The following is a 14312-nucleotide window of genomic DNA, read 5'->3' as shown; positions in this document are numbered from 1 at the left end:
CTCTCTTTGCTCACTCTGCTCCAACACACTGCCCTGCCTGCTATTCCTGGAATATGCCAGGCATTCTTCTACCTCAGGGCCTTTGTACTTGCATTCCTTCTGCGGGGCACACTCTCCCCCAGATAGCTGTTCTGCTCCGTTCCCTTGTCTCCTTCACACCTTTTCTCGAAAGGTGTCATCTCAATGAGACCTTCCTTGACTTCCATATTTAAAACTGTAAGCACTCCTCCGCCATCTTGGTATTCTCCGTTCTCTTATGCTTTTATTTTTCTCAATTATATTGATCCCATCTGACATGTTTTGCACACTTGTTTATCATATTATACAGGATACTTCCAGATGACTATTAAAACCCCCGGAATACCGTGGCTTGAAGAAATTACACATGAACAGTCTAGGCCAGTGGAGTGTCTCTGCTCCAGTCATTCAGAGACCTGGGCGTTTTCCCATTGTGTTCCTCTGCCATATCCTAGGGCATCGTTCCTGTCTGCACAGTTGAAGCTAGGGGACTACCAGGTCCAGGTTCTTGCTGGCAGAAAAGGGGATGTGGATATGGAAGAAGCGCAACCAGTGTCTGAAAGCCCAAGCTAGGAAGTAGTGCAGGTCACTTCTCACATTTCACTAACAAGCACTTGCTCACATGATCACACCTAACTAAGGGTGATGGGAAATAGAGTTTAGCGGAACATCTGTTTTCTAAGGCAAAGGTGGAACATGGATTTGTAATGGACATCTATCAACATTTATTATCTGTATCCCTTCTCCCCCTTAGAATAGGTACTCCGTGAGGGCAGGGATTTTTGTCATTCGTACTCGTTTCTATATTTTGAGCACCCAGGATAGTACCTGGCACATTAAAAGAGCTCAATCAATATTTGTTGACTAAAGGAAGGAATTGAGGCTGTGAAGTTAACCCCTTAGGGGGTTGACATTAAAAGACATATCTCTCCCAGGATACCCTGGCATTGACTTTTTTGACCAGATTACCTGAGAGCTCATGAGATTCCTTCATTTGGGGAAATACGGACTGAGTCTTCTCTTTTACTGTATCTCAGGAGTGAAACAGTTGCAAAATCTGCCTCCACTAATGCAATACAAAAGCAGCCTCACCAAGTGTCCCCTATCTACGGAGAGATCACCTTGGCCACAGGAAGAAGAACATTCTCCCGGGAAGTGGGGAGTACCCTGGTTCAGTAAGAGTCCTAGAACCATGTCCTACAGTAACTCAGGATGGCAGGGGTCAGAAGTAGTTTATTTAATCAATAAAGTACTGTTGGTTGCAATCCTTATCTGTTTCATGTTCCCTAATGAGTTTTTGTTAGAACTTCAGCTCCCTGCCCCTGGTTATTTGCTCTGCGAATTAGCCAAAATTAAAACCATCCAAAGAGCCTGGACAGTGGCCTGAGAAAGGCTTGAATGGTCTGTGAACTTGACTTCCTGTCTCTCTCCCTCCCTTCCCCTGGCAGACAGAACCCTTCCTCAACTCACTCCCTTCCCAGATACAATGTACTCACACCACAGTTTTCCTCCAAATGTTGAAAATATAGCTTTTTACTGAGTAACCCAAAACTCCCTGTAACAAGCTTATAGGGCCAGTCGTATTTTACCAAAAGTTTCCTAGTGCAAACAGGCGCCTCTGATGTAAGGGTTGGCTCTGCTGGGCTCCAACAGTGGAAGAAAGGAAATCACCATGAAGCCCAGGAACAGAAAAAAAAAGTTTCCTTCCTTCAGGAGAAAAAAAAATCCCAACACCATTTGCAACTTAAACTTAAGCAATGGAGCACGACGTTCCATTTTGTGTGAATTTTGTCTTGACAGTCTTTATTTATCTAAAGTTTGTATTAACATTCTCAATGGGTGGTGGTTTTGTGATTAATTCAAAACCCAAAGAATTAAGCTCCAAAGCTGGCTAAGGTCACTTGAAACAAATAATAGTGAGGTGTTCGGGGTTTTTATTTTTGTTTGGCTCTTCACACCTCGAAGTGCAAAGATTGAAACTCCAAATACTCCAAGTGAGTTTTATAAATAAAGCCGCAATGGAGGCATTATCCCATTTCCTTTTCAGAGAATATATTGCTACGTCGCAATATGTTCATGAGACTTTGGCGCAGAATCCATTTTAGTAAGAAGACCAATTGCAGCAAAGCCACATTTGTTTTTGGAAATTATGCCAGGATCTATGCTTCTGAATCTTTTTTTTTTTCTTTTAGGTGTTTTGGAAAGTGGAAAACGGTAAATGCCTCAAAACTCTTTAAAGACTTTGACATTTCAATTTGTATGCTTTCCTTATTGGATCTTCTGGGGGTACTGAACAAATACATTAAGAGAGGAAAGCAGCAATGGATAAATGGAAAGAGAGTCAAGACGGGGTTTTTTAAAGAAAGGGGAAATAACGCACATCCTCCGCAGCGCACCCATCACCTGTGAGTAATATTGGGTTCTATCCACTTCCAAAGGATTATCTTTGGCTTGTTTTTACATTCAACTTAGTTATCTAATATCATTTTTAGTCCATTTCTTAGATTTTTGAGAAGACATATTCATGCATGAAAGGATGGTTTCATTAGCCTTCTTATATTCGAATTTCCTGAAAGCTCCTGGGTAACTCCCTAAATTGGAAGCGCTGAAGGCAGAGCCTGCTGTGTAGACCCAGAACTATGTAAAAGCACTTTACATTGGTTCCTTATTTAATTAATATGTTTAATAAGTAAGTTTAAGATTATTCTAAAGAAAAAAATTTAGCCAATTCTATGGAATTTCTGTTATATTTCTCTTCCTTCCTCCAAAACGCAATTACCATTTCAGAGTTTCTTTTCACACCGCGGTTTAAGTTTGGGTGGTGAAGGCTGTAGCTAGCCATCAATGGAAAGTTTTAGTCCCCGATTTCCAAAGAGCTCCTGAAAGTTGAACCATGGAGGGAAAAAGCATCAGTCATGAAATGTCTAGAATGGGCAAATCTATAGAAAAAAAGTAGATTTGTGGTTGCCTAGAGCTGGGGGAGAGGGGTGGGAGCGACTGCTAAAAGGTTTGGGGTTTCTTTTGGAGGGATGAAAATGTTATTAGATTGTGGTGATGGTTGCACAACTCTGTGACTACACTAAAAAACGTTGAATTGTGGCTGGGGACAGAGGCTTATGGCTGTAATGACAGCACTTTGGGAGGCCGAAGCAGGGTGATTGCTTGAGCCCAGGAGTTTGAGAACAGGCTGGGCAACGACGTGAAACCCTGTCTCTACAACAAATACAAAAATTAGCAGGGTATAGTGGTGTGTACCTGTAGTCCCAGACACTCAGGAGGCTGAGATGAGAGGATCAATTGAACCCAGGAGTTTGAGGCTACAATGAGCCATGATTTCGCCACTGCACTCCAGGCTAGGCGACAGAGTGAGACCCTGTCTCAAAACAAACAAAAACACCATTGAATTGTATATACTTTAAACGGGTGAATTGTAAGTGAATTGTATGTCCAAGCTGTTTTTTTTAAAAAAGCATGAATGATGACTAGCTTAAAGCAAAGCTTCAAACAAGTGTCAGAAGCATTCCCCTGTGCGCTCTCTCTCTCTCTCTCACACACACACACACACACACACACACACACGCATGCCTTTCCCCCACCCCCCACCTACCCACTCCATCCCCAGCCCCACAAAAGCAGGACAGACCTAGGCTGGCCTGAATGGAAAGAACAGGCTCTCTTCAGCAAGGGAGACTGAACACACCAGAAAAAGAAATTTGAGTCATTATTGCTTCCATTTGTGAAAAAATAATTGCTTTCCAGAGTCACCACACACATTTTTCAAATGCTGAAAGCAAGTCTGTTACTCCCCTCAGAAACCCGAGTGATAGACCAAGTCTCACCTCATACACCCTTGTTCACACCTTTTCTTGAGCAAGTGACGGTGCATTGATCTTTAGGAAGGAACTATCCAAACTGTTGGAAATAGGTTTTTAAGTTTTATGAGAAGTGAATGTGTGAGTGGGAGCAATTCTACCAAGACGCTATAAAACCCAGGAGGGTATGAGATGAGGAAAGTCAAGAAGGAAGTGAAAGGGATCCTCAGTATTCGACCTGCACACAAGAAGGTACAATTGCCTCGTCCCCTACTCCCACTTTCTTGACCTCCATGGGGCTCCTAATTCCCATGGGTGGTGACCAAGGTGAGCTAGTGTTTGGGATACAGGAGGATTTGCAAGAAACAAAGGAAAGTGTGTGAAGCGGAGACTGGAGTGTAGGTTGGTGGGAATGTGTGTGACTTTGATATTCACCACTTTCCTTGTGGGCCACCTTGAGAAGAGAATGAGCATCATAAACCACTCAAAATATTTGAGGGCAAGCTAACTTAAAAAATGATGGCCAGGTGCATTGGCTCCCACCTGTAATCCCAGAACTTTGGGAGGCCAAGGCAAGTGGATCACCTGAGGTCAGGAGTTCAAGACCAACCTGGCCAACATGGTGAAACCCCATCTCTACTAAAAATACAAAAAATTAGCTGGGTATGGTGGTATGCACCTCTAATCCCAGCTACTTGGGAGACTGAGGCAGGATAATTGCTTGAACCTGGGAGGTGGAGGTTGCAGCGAGCTAAGATCACACCACTGCACTCCAGGCTGGGTGACAGAGTGAGACCCTGTCTCAAAAAAAACCCGAAAAGCAAAAAATCAAACCAATTTCCTTGCATGCTGATATTTGATAAGGAATTAGTGTTAAGAATTTTAAAATAAGTAATACTGGTATTAAATTATTTACTTAGAAAAGAGTCCTTATGTTTTTGAGATACACATTGGAATAGCTATGGATGAAACCATGTTACAGTTGAATTTGCTTCAAAAAAATGTAGGCGAAGATGAAGTAGGTGATTGTAGAGGGTAAAACAAGATTGGCCATTAGTCGTTAGTTGTTGAATCGTATGAAAGATGCAAGGGGGTTTGTTACACTATTCTGCCTACTTTGATACGTTTGACTTTTTTTGGTAATAAAAAGCTTAAACATTTGAAGAAAACAGTTTTTAAAGTATTTAGAACTAAAGTTGGGGCCCATATCCAAAGATGCTAAAAAGGGGCTTAGTAGAAATGGAACACTCTCCAAAATAATATTCTGCAATATGAGTAAGGACTAAAGAACTGCCAGGAGTTGGATGGAAATACCACTATATAATCAAGTTGAAGTGGACGACACCATTCCGGCAGTGACCGACCACTCCTGTCGCCCATTTCAGAAGGGAGTTGACCCCCAAATAGGAAGTGGCCCAGCTGAGCCTAATTGGGAGTAGCTGGCTGACACAGGGCCTCTTGGTCTGCATGTGCTGCCAATCTGAGGAGTTCCCCAGCTGAGAGCAGGAAGGAGGGACTTGGGAGAAGAATGCAAAAACAAACTTTTTTTTTTTTTAAGCTGGAAATTATTCTGTTGTAGGTTATTTTTTTTTTGAGGGGAGGAATAAGAATTATAACTAACTTGTTACCTACCCCAACAACATAAATATCCTCTATCATATGCTTTCTTATTACTTCACACTCATGCAGTTTGTCCTGTCTGTAGTATGATACACACTGAAATTTCAACTAACTGGCATGAAACTGATCAGAACCTTCTATTAACCAGGATTTTGCTACACTCTCTGTTCAAGAGAAAATTTAGGCTAAAAACAACAAAAAAAAGTAGGAGGATTTGTTTCTCTCAAATTCTGTACATTTTTACATTGAATCTGTGTCTGTAGAACTGTGTTTGTAGTTGAGCTCTATATCACGGTCAGCAAACCGTTTCTGTAAAAAGCCGGACCAAAATATTTCAGGCTTTGCAGACCCATTGGTCTCAGCCACTGCTATTCAACTCTGCCATTGTAACAGCCATGCACAATATATATGAACAAATGGACACAACTGTGTTCCAGTAAAACTTTATTTACAAAAACATGTGGCAGGCCAGATTTGCAGACCATTGTTCGCTGACCCTTGATGGAAAACTGTCAATTAAATGCATTGTATTGGCCGGGTGCAGTGGCTCATGCCTGTAATCCCAGCACTTTGGGAGGCTGAGGCTGGTGGATCGCAAGGTCAAGAGATCAAGACCATCCTGGCCAACATGGTGAAACCCCGTCTCTACTAAAAAATACAAAAATTAGCTGGGCGTGGTGGTGTGCGCCTGTAGTCCCAACTACTCAGGAGACTGAGGCAGGAGAATTGCTTGAACCCAGAAGGCAGAGATTTCAGTGAGCTAAGATTGCACCACTGCACTCCAGCCTGGCAGAGCAAGACTCTGTCTCAAAAAAAAAAAAAAAAAAGCATTGTATTAGTTTCCTATCACTTTTGTTAAGAGATTATGACAAATTACCACCTTAGTGGATTTTAACAACACAAATTTAATTATCTTACAGTTCTGAAGGTCAGAGATTTGAAGTGGGTCTCTCTGGGTTAAAATCAAGGTGTTGGGAAGGCTGTGTTTCCTCTGGAGGCTCCAGGGGAGAATCCCTTTCCTTGATTTTCCAACTTGTATGGGCTGCCAGCATTCCTTGGCTCATGGCTCCTCCCTCCATGCTCTAAGCCGGCTACAGCCATCTGCGTCCTTCTCAAATTGCATCACTCTGACCTCCTCTAGTGACTCTCTCCACATTTTAGGACCCTTGTGATACCGTTATTGGACCCCTGGATAATCCAGAATAATCTTCCCATTTTAAAGTCAGCCAATTAACAAACTTAACTCCCCTTGGCCGTGTAACATAACATATTCACAGGTGCCAGGGATGAGAACATGGACATCTTTGGAGGGGCATTATTCTGTAAACCACAGGGCCTACTAGGAAATAATTCACTCACCAATCACACTCTGGTAGGTTTTGCTCACTTTTGGGAGTTGGCTCATGTCATTGGCAATGATGAGTGTACATCGACAGTGGAAGAATAACACTTCCAGCTTTAAAAGCAGGACAGTTAGTTCACTGTGATACAGAGGACTGTGTATGCATCAGCATATATCATAGCACACTGGGGAGGTGGCATGGGACACAAGAGCATGCACTTAGGGGACTTTGAATCAGTTACTTTCTTTGTGGCATCAGTTTCTTCATGGATCAAATGGGAATAACAGCACCTACCTTGCAGGGCATTGTACTAATTAAATGACATAATGGGAAGCAACTAACCCAATGCCTAGCCTATCATTAATGCTATTTCTGCAGAACTGCTGGATTCTACTTAGAGTCGAATCGTGTCCCTTTTTACACAATAAGCACATGGAGAAAGCATGCTATGGCCTTATTTCCCTGCAAGGCAAATTTTGGTTCTACCCCTACTGTAGCATTATAATTGGGTCCTAATTATCAAGTCTAAAGCAACATTTAGATGGCCTTAAAATAGCACTGTATTTGAGCACCTAGTTAATAAAAAACCTTCTGGGGATGATAATACTTCGGAATATTTACTCTCAAATTACCCTGGCAGACCATTCACCGGGAATGCTGCTGAGGGCTTGCCAAGAACAGTACTTGTCATGTGTGAAAAATAGATGTCAGAAAACCATTCAATAAATGCAATAGCTTTTATAGTCTTAGGAAATGGTATTAAATTGCTTTATCCAGGGTATGCAATAAAGCTTGTTCAAATATAAAAGCAGAATTATTTTTCTCATTTTGAGAGTCAATCATCAGATGTTTTCAATAAGTGAATTTTCAACTATTCGGGGCATTGTAAAGTATCCTTTTTTTTTTTTTTTTTTTTTTTTTTTTTTTGAGACAGCATCTTACTGTGTTGCCCAGGCTAGATGGAGTCCAGTGGTGCAATCTTGGCTCACTGCAACCTCCGCCTCCCAGGTTCAAGCAATTCTTCTACCCCAGCCTCCCAAGTAGCTGTGACTACAGGTGTCCACCACCACGCTTGGCTAATTTTTGTATTTTTAGTAGAGACAGGGTTTCACCACATTGACCAGGCTGGTCTCGAACTCCTGAGCTTGCAATCTGCCCATCTCAGCTTCTCAAAGTGCTAGGATTACAGGTGTGAGCCACCACACCTGGCCAAAGTATTCTTAAATATCTTCTTGGCATCTCTTAATTATTTTTGTTTTGGCATTTTATAGAAGTTGGGGAAAATCAAAACTTAGCTGCCCAAGCCCACCAGGGAAGCTAATGACAAACTAGAAAGAGAAATCCAAATTCCCATCTTAATGCTTTAACCACTAACATACTCATATGTAGTGTTAAATGAAAACAGCATTCCCTCATAGAGAACTTCCATAATCTCAGGAGAAATATTGACATATTGCATCTGAGTCATTTTTCTGTGGTCTGTCTGAATATCAAATTCTGAAGCTCTCCAAGCTGTTCCAAATGCTCACCTATTTTTTGTATCTATCTAGCTAGAGCATCTGGGATGAAAAGAGCATTCTCAAATGCATGCTAATTTCAACATTCAGATGGTTTTTCAGGGCAGTCCACGTAGAAAGGAATTATTTTCTTTGAAGAAAATTATTCCGACAACTAAGAGTTTTCTCCTTCCTCATCCCTAGGGCTTCCCATGTTTTTTGAATTCTCCACTTCAGAGTAAATCCTTAAAATGAAGCTGACTCATGTGCCCCATGATTAATTGTAACTTCTTTTCCTTTTCACTTCCAGATCCTTTCCACAATGTGAATATTTCCTGCGGTGGCTAGCCAAGATTCTTCCGCCAGTCAAAACTAAGCGCAAGATGACCACATTTTTTAGTAAGTGAAAGGTCTTTTAAAGTGGATTCCAGGTCTCCGGTGAACTTGGAGACAGGCTACTATCTAATTGTATTTTTAAAAATCAAATTCTGAGAGCAATAAGATCAGGAAAGAGCACAAAAATGGGTAAAGTCATTGTCAATGACTTCAACCAATTTAGGTCTGTATTGATGGGATTTGATGATTTGCTTATCAAAATAGACCTATAAATATAATCAGAAGTTATTCTGCATTCAAGAAATGTATCTAATTTAACCGGATTCCCAATTTAAGCCCTTGGAAGAACTGGCCACAGGCATAAGATAATGCAATTGCAATGCTGTGAATACTCCAGAATTTGTTCCTTTTTCATATTTATCACTGTTGTTTTATAACAATATCTTGTTTCTTTTAGCTGACACGTGTTGAGAAGTATGCATCTCAGAAAAAAACTCATATTTTTAAAACAATAATATCCAGTGGTAGTAAGAACACAAAGTGAGCCCCAGACACTTGGGATGAGAGGTGGAATGGCCTTTCTGCTACTTGGCAATAATGTATCAAAAGCCTTAAAAGTATGCAACAGCTTTAACCCAGAAATTTCGCTTCTTGAAATGTGTTCTGATAAAATCATCAGCAAGGCACAGGAAGATATACACTTTTGTGCAGAGCCTCATCACAGCATTCTCTATGATATCAAAATACTAAAAACCCATCTAAAAACAGAGAATCCATTAAACAAATTGTTTAATTGGGATAATGAATAATATGGGATATAGCTAGCTGTTAAAGTTATGTTTTATAAGAATTTGGTGAAAAGATTTAAGATATAGTATTGAGTTAAAAATAAATTATATGCAGTGTGTATACAGTATGATTCCAATACATATGTAATTTTACGTGTAATGTGTGGGTGTATAAAAGAGAAAAAAGGATGCAAGGATGTGTCCTTGATATACGAAATACAGTGAGAGTGATTATCTCTGGGTGTTTCTGTACTTTCTGTCCTCTCTACGATGAAGATGTTTTGCTTCTTAGGATCATAATACAGATTGGTGTTTTTTATTTCAGAAATAGGCTTTGGCAAGAAACAATCTTTGTTTCCGGTCTTGTTTCCTTTGCTCGCCATTTATCACCTTAAGGACTTACAGAGTGTCTGGTTCTGAGTAGTAGGGCTGGCCCGATGCCAGGTCCCTAATGGTGTTTGAGTACGCTAGTATATTAGGAGACAGGACAGCAGCGGCCGAGGGAGGGAATAAGGGGGCAGGGGAGACAGGGGTGAGGAGCAAAAGAGAAGCAGCAGTTGTGATGTAGAGATGGATGGTGTCTTTTCTCTGGACACAGTCACGCATGGCTCAGAGGATGCCTGAAAGCATGCCCCGGGAGCTGGTCCAGGGTATCAGGCCAGATCTGGCTACTGTGTTGTCTTGGGCATTGCCAGCTGAGCCTCAGCTTCAGGGATGGCCTTCTGGTAATGTGGTCAGGAGGCTTAGCCTAGAGTGACAGAGGAACCTAAGTGGCAGGCATGTGGCTGAGAGGGGACCCACTCACTGGGCTGGAGTCAGCCATGGGCCTGGAGGTAGGCTTGCATCTTAGAATGATTGAGATATTATACAAGATGAGGATGTGGAGGCTGAGGATCCAGCCCCTACAACTACTGGGAATGTGCGGGGTGGGGCCTCGTTTGGATGCAGGCAAAAGCCCAGTTGCCAGAACCGGGACCAGGACACAAAATTGAGGCTAAACTAGCAGCAGTGGTTACTTGATGCCACGTCTCAGAGGGCTAGACTACACTTGCTAGAATCTCTCCTGCCAATGTCAGAATTGGCAGGGACAACAAGCTGGTCTAATAAAGATGGGTCTGCTGGGTGCAGTGGCACACACCTGTAATCCTAGCACTTACAAGACCAGCCTGGGCAACATTGCAAAACCCTGTCTCTACTAAAAATACAAAAATTAGGCCAGGCATAGTGGCTCACACCTGTAATCCCAGCACTTTGGGAGGTCAAGGCAGGCAGATCACTTGAGGTCAGGAGTTCGAGACCAGCCTGGCCAACAAGGTGAAACCCTGTCTCTACCAAAAATACAAAAATTAGCTGGGCGTGGTGGTGCACACCTGTAATCCCAGCTACTTCAGAGGCTGAGGCATGAGAATTGCTTGAATATGGGAGTCGGAGGTTGTGGTGAGCTGAGATCACACCACTGCACTCCAGCCTGGGTAACAGAGCGAGACGCCATCTCAAAAAAATTTTTAAAATGCAATCACAAAAATTAGCCAGGCATGGCAGCATGTGCCTGTAGTCACAGCTACTCAGTAGGCTGAGGTGGGAGGATTGCTTGAGCCCAGGAGGTCAAGGCTGCATTCGGCTGTGATTGTGCCACTGCACTCCAGCCTGGGTGACAGAGTAAGATCTCTTATTTAAAAAAAAAAAGGAAAAGAAAGAAAGGAAGGAAGGGAGGAAGAGAGGGAGGGAGGGAGGAAAAAGAAAAGGAAAGAGAAAAGAGAAAGAGAGAGAAAGAAAAGAAAGAACGGAAAGGAAAGAAAAAAGGAAAGAAAGCAAGAAAGAAAAGAAAGAAAGAGAGAAAAAAAGAAAAGAAGAAGGAAAGGAAGGGCAATTAATTGACCTTAGTTGTGGGGAAACCAGGCAGGATATAGCATGCGAGCATTGAAGTGGAATCAGAAAATTCTGTCAGAATTGTGCCTGATGCAGTTTCGTTTACATTCAATAAGACAAGTGAATAGACATCCTCCATGTGGCAAAAACAGGAGGCCCTTCGCCATTCCTGCGCAAATCTCTTTATGATGTCCCTAATAAAGATACAGGCACACAGCGGTTCATCTTGGTAATGTCAAGAATGTGTCAAAAATTAAAAGTTGGTCTATATGCACTGTATCTTTGTTTTGCCAAATAAAGGAGAAATTTAAAGATGGACATTTTAGTATTGCTACACCAATGCCTCTACTAAAAAGTCAAAAGTAGAATTTCTAACTCAGTAAGTTTCAATGAAAACGCCATACTATACAAAAGATTCCAGCTCATCTGTTGTTTTTATAAAGAGTATTTGGTATTTAAATATTTTGCTGGAATATAAGGTTGAATTTTGCAATATTTCTTTCCTTCAGATCGAAAAGTTGAAGATGTTACTATAAACTTTACTGGAAACAAATGTCTCTTGATGACAGTCCACATTTGATTGGCTTTCCCAGAAGTACAATTTCTACTCTACAGAACCTTATTTCTGTGGCTTATAACTAAAGCAGTGATTCTCAATCTTGGCATCCCATTAGAGTTGCTTGGGAGCTTTTATGATTCCCAGAGCCCTTGCAGCAGACAAATGAATCAGAATCTCTGGTGGATAAAACCCAGGCATCAAGATTTTGTAAAGGTCCCCAGATAATTTAAATATGTGGTCAAAGTGGAGATCACTGCATGAGAGTGATCATATTAATGTATTATTCAAACCAGGACATCTTTAAGAGTGAAAGGTGACACTATTACTGATTACTTTGGGGCAGTAAAGTAAGCCAGTTAAGTCCTAGCTATACTGGGGTATACAGTCACTCTAGTTTTGGCCATCAGCTAGTGTCACTCTTTACATTTACAAAAGCTCATATGAAAGCTCCACACCCCTTGGGAAATCCCAGTGTTTCTGGAATCACTTGAAAATCCTTTTAATTTCTTTTAATTCTAATTTCCAACTTTGGTTGAATTCTCTGCTTAGTCTCTTAGAACTTTATTTTTTCTCATCTTTACTTTGAGAATGGCTTAAACGGGAGACACAGGCCCTTCTCCTGGTTCTCCATCCCACTCCCCAGAACAAATTCCCTGAGGCATCTGGCTAGATCTAGCTAGAGGTGATCATATTGAATCACCATATAGGAGATCATTTTAAATATAATACATTTCCTTGTGCCTAAAAAGTTCCCTCAGCCATTTCTACTAGGCATTTATGCTAGGACTCCAGTCTCTAGCATATTTCCTGACTCTCTCTTTTTTTCTCTCACATGTCTCCTCATTACACTCCTGAATTCTTGTCCCTTTCTTATGCAAGATGATTTACCATCTCTTTAGTGTTTCATTCTAACCTATGGCATAAGGGCTTCCCTGTCTATATTTATATATTAGTTGAAGGGTTTAAATTGGGATTGAAATTCTATATTTACTTGTGACAATATGTGTTCCACCAAACAAAGCAGCATAAAGCAGCTTATCAAAGGCCTTTCTCAAAAGACAGTTCCCTCTTTTAAAGAAACTCAAGTCCTAGCTGGAAAACACATTTTTGCTCACTCTACTGCACACTCACTTAGATATCCTTGGTGTCAAAACTTGATAGTAATCCACTAGAATGGCTAAAATCGAAACAAGTGACAATGCTGAGTGTTGGCAAGCCCACATAGAAATTGGAATTCTCATAGCTGCTAGTGGGGATGTAGAAAGATACAACCACTTTGGAAAACTGTTTTGCAGTTTCAATAAAGTTTAACATATATCTATCTTTTGACCCATCAATTTCACTACAAGGTGTTTACTCAAGAAAAACAAAAATATGTCCCCAGAAAGATTTGTGCAAGAATGATCATAGCAGCTTTATTCATACTAGCCCCAAACTGGAAACATCAACTATCAACAGGAGAATGGATAAACAAATTGACACATCCATACAATTAAACAATTAAATACTACTCTCACTCATAGCATGGATGAATCTTACATTATGCTGAGTAAAAACAACAACAACAACAACAAAAAACCTGGACACAAGAATACATATTATACAATACTATTTATACAAAATCCTAGAACAGACAAAACCAATCTATGCTGATAGAAATAAGAAAGATGAGAGAAATTTTTTATATCTTTTTTTTTTTTTGAGATGGAGCTTTGCTCTTGTTGCCCAGACTGGAGTGCAATGGCATGATCTCGGCTCACTGCAACCTCCGCCCCCTGGGTTCAAGCTATTCTCCTGCCTCAGCCTCCTGAGTAACTGGGATTACAGGTGTCCACCACCATGCCCAGATAATTTTTGTATTTTTAGTAGAGATAAGGTTTCACGATGTTGGTCAGGCTGGTCTTGAACTCCTGATCTCAGGTGATCCACCTGCCTTGACCTCCCAAAGTGCTGGGATTACAGGCGTGAGCCACCTAACCCGGCCAAAATTTTCTATGTCTTGTGCTGAGTGGGGAATACAATTGTGTAAAAAAAAAAAAAAAAAACTCATCTAACTGCATACTTACAAACTATGCATTTTATTATATGTCGGTTATATTTCATTTTTTTCAATCAGAAAGCAATTACCACAAATATGACCTGCCATATTTAGGTCTTAAAGTGAGTATTTTACACCCATAGAGGGAAAGGTGGGAATTAACATTTGGGGCCTGCTGTGTAACAGGCTCTGTGTGAGATTTAACATAGAAGAATTAGACTTTCCCATAAAATACTAGGTAATCCTAGGAACTAATTCTGTGACATTTCTTATCAGGCCCTTTCAAGGGCAACCATTTCAGGCATTTTAATGGCAGATGGAACTTTTAAGGAATTTTCATTTCTAGGTGGACTAATAGTTTTCCCACTAGTTCACCTTGAAAATGACAGTAATGTACATCCAGTTTAACACAACAATAAAGTATTTCTATATA

This window comes from Aotus nancymaae, unplaced genomic scaffold (assembly GCF_030222135.1).
Source record: "Aotus nancymaae isolate 86718 unplaced genomic scaffold, 86718_ANA_hifiasm-v0.15.2.pri h1tg000058l, whole genome shotgun sequence".
NCBI lineage: Eukaryota > Metazoa > Chordata > Mammalia > Primates > Aotidae > Aotus > Aotus nancymaae.
Note: the sequence above shows the minus strand (reverse complement) of the source record.